General features: G+C 50.2%; 1 pseudogene; it reads right to left on the reverse strand.

Annotated features, from left to right (window-relative positions):
- Positions 1-456: 456 nt before the first annotated feature.
- Positions 457-601, reverse strand: LOC123163384 (uncharacterized; annotated as a pseudogene).
- Positions 602-3,640: the final 3,039 nt, after the last annotated feature.

The following is a 3,640-nucleotide window of genomic DNA, read 5'->3' on the forward strand; positions in this document are numbered from 1 at the left end:
CTAATTTCCATACCTGCTCCGTTTGCAGTATGAACCTTGTCGCTCGAGTAGTTAATTTGTCGAGCTCTCAAGTGATATGATAAGTGGCTCCGGAGTCAAGGTACCAGTTTGTGTCAATCCCATAAGACATTATTGTAGAACCAGCTTGACGAGTTTCATCAGGTACGTAGTCAGGATCAAACCGATACCAGCAATCTTGGGCACTATGATTGGGCTTGGAGCAGACTTGACAGATCACAGTGGATTCTCCCTGATTGCCACGACCATAGCCACCACGGCCTCCTCCGCGGCCACCTCCACGGCGTCCTGCACCGCGGTGTGCAGTACGACCACCGCGGCCTCCTGCATGCCCTCCTGCACGACCACGCTGTCCAAACCCGCCACGTCCTCGGCGAGCAGAATTGACTTGAAATCCAGGGCCACCGACGCCCCCAGAGTGGAGAATATCCATGCATGTGTCATAGCTAAGGAGCTGAGCATAGAACTCATTGAGAGTAATTGGATCTGTTGTGGGTCTCCCAAGAACCGATGCCACCAATGGATTGTATTCGACGTCCAGACCCGCCAATAGATAAGAAATCAGGTCGTCATCCTAAATACTCTTCCCTGCAGATGCAAGTTCATTCGTAAGGGCCTTCATCTTGGAGAAATAGTCTGCACCAGACATGTTCCCCTTTTGCATGTTGTCCATGGCCATCCTGATATTGATGGTGCAAGCACGAGACCGAGAGGAAAACATCTGCTCGAGGGCTGCCCAGAGTTCTGCCACACTAAGAAATGAGGCGACCTGAGTTAACACTTCCTACGAGAGAGAATTGAACACGTACCCCAGGACATGTTGATTTATGGGCAAGCCATTGGGCATAGGCAGGATTGATAGCTTCCTGACTTCTCCCATCCGTGGTAGTGGTGATGGTTTTCTCCGGCGCTTGAACCAACCCATCCAGATAACCGGCAAGCATGGCACCTCGAATTGGGGGCAGGACTTGCGCCTTCCACAAGACATAATTCTCTCTTGTGAGCTTTTCACAGACTTGTTGATTGAGTATGTGGGAAACGGAGGAGGAAGAAACAGCCATACATGCGAACAGGCTCTGTTACCATGAAAGCGCTCGAGGGAGCGATGGGTGGAAACGTATGCCTCGGGCAGGGACACTTTCGTGTTAAATAGATCGTGACCACATAGGTTACAGAAGAGGAAGCGAGAAGGCCTTTCAGAATACAAACAGGCCTTCTAGAGGAATCTAGACCGATCCCTTATAATGATGGGTCGGTTTACAATATACGTATGATCTAACAAAGATCTCCACTAGTAGGCATGGGTGTTTTCATACCTTTGTTTTCTTGCATGTTAAACTTTTTGAATATATCCTTGGTATACTTTGTTTGTGAGACAAAGGTACCTTCCTTAGTTTTTTTTATTTACAAGCCAAGGAAAAATTTGAGTTCGCTCATCATAGACATCTCAAACTTTTCCAACATCAACCTTCCAAACTTCTCATTAAAATGAGGGTTAGTAGAACCAAATATGATACCGTCAACATAGATTTGGCACACAAATAATTCTCCATCAACCATTTTAGTGAAGAGTGTTGAATCAATTTTCCCAATTTCAAATCCTTTTTCGATAAGAAACTTTGTCAAGAATTTATACCAAGCTCTAGGGGCTTGTTTAAGACCATAAAGAGCTTTGTAAAGTTTGTAAATATGATTAGGTTTTTTGGGATTAACAAATCCGAGAGGTTGTTTAACATAAACTTCCTCTTCAATTTCAGCATTTAGAAATGCGCATTTAATATCCATTTGGTATAAGGTGATATCATGGTGATTGGCATAAGCAAGTAAAAAGCGAATGGACTCAAGTCCCGAGCACTCCATGAAGGAGGACGCGCAACTGCGTCCACGGCGTCCACATAGCCATATCCACCTTTGGCTTCCATAAGACAAGATCGGAGATCTCCAGCCTGAGATCATTGAGCAGGCGCCAATGGTGCCAATGTCGCAGTTGATGCCGTCCAGCTTGGTGCTCTGGTGCTGCGCCGCCTTCAGAAGCCCGATGATCTGGTCCTTGAGATCGAGTTCCACCGTGATCTCTGAGACTTTGCAAGGCTTGGAGGCCAGGATTCGAACTACTCTAATACAAATTGTCAGATCCAGCTCCTCTCAGTATGGATTAAGTGCCTAATCAAGAATAATATTATTCAAATCCAAATTGCGGCAAGAAGGGATTGGGGAAAACAGATGTCAGGGAGGGGAAACAGAGAAATTTTTCGAGGAAGAAGAGAGCCTATTTTGTCGTATCCTTTCTTCTCCTCCAAACCAGCATACGCTCCACTTAGGCCAACTCCAACGCGCGACCCCAAACGGACAACGGCTTTGTCCGGATTTTGTCCGTTTGGGGCAAAAAAACAGACATGACCGTCCGCTTGCGGTCCTGTGGGTGTCGGTGTGCCCAATGGGCGGCCGCACCCCAAACTGTCCGTTTGTTTTGGCCATGAAAATAAACCCGAAAACCGAAAAAATAAAACATAAAACAACCTAAAAAATATTAAACGCAAGAATTAAAACGTCCACATCACCCCAAGTTCACACATTAATATAAACAACATAATAAAAATATTTTAAAAAGCGGTCGTCGCCGTTGCCTGCCATGGCCGCCGTCTACTCGTCCTTGTTGCCGGTGAGGTCGACGTATGAAGGTGGCCGCCATAGGTGGGATGGCGGAGCCGGCTGCTCTGTCTACTGCGGTGGCGCCTGCACCACCTCTTCGCACCGAGGGGATGGTGACCAATGGCCGGCGTCCACCACGAGCGTGCACGGCACGGTCTCTGTCCACGTCCAGGACTGGCTGACCAATGCCAGGTTCCACCCCGTCCCCTCCTCTACCTCCACCTCTGGCCGCGTGTAACGCCCCGGATTTGTTGCGCAAGGTGTCCGCCAGTTATTCGTCATTGTTGCCATGTCATTTGCTTGCGTGTTGCATTTTGCCATGTCATCATGTGCATATCTTTTTGCATACGTGTTCGTCTCATGCATCCGAGCATTTTCCCCGTTGTCCGTTTTGCAATCCGGCACCCCTATGTCCTCCGGCGTCCCCCTTTTCTCTCCTGTTGTGAGCGGGTGTTAAACTTTCTCGGAATGAACCGCGATTTGCCAAGCGGCCTTGGTACACCACCGGTAGACCGCATGTCAAGTTTCGTGCCATTTGGAGTCCGTTTGATACTCCAACGGTTGACCGCGTAGCCCGGAACCCCCTTTCTCTTTGCAGCCCAGCAACCCCTCCAAAGTGGCCCAAAACCCATCATAACCCCCTCCATGCTCTCGGTCGTTCGATCACGATCGTGTGGGAGAAAACCGCACCCCATTTGGACTCTCCTAGCTCCCAGAATCTATAAATTCGTCCTCCCCGTCCAAATTCCGCGTCCAAACCCTAAATTTTCCCTCCACCGCCGCCGGACGCATCCGCGACGGCCGGACACGTCCGCCCCGCTCCCCCCGTCCAACCATGCGCCGCCATGTGGCTCACGCTGCCGGCCTGCTGCGGCCCGCAGCGGGCCCCCGAGGCCCGAGCCGCCCGCCGCCCGATCCCGCGGGATCCGCCGCCGCCATCTCCGCCTCCTCGCCGACGCGCCTCACCGTG

This window comes from Triticum aestivum, chromosome 7B (genome assembly GCF_018294505.1).
Source record: "Triticum aestivum cultivar Chinese Spring chromosome 7B, IWGSC CS RefSeq v2.1, whole genome shotgun sequence".
In the NCBI taxonomy this organism is placed as follows: Eukaryota; Viridiplantae; Streptophyta; class Magnoliopsida; order Poales; family Poaceae; genus Triticum; species Triticum aestivum.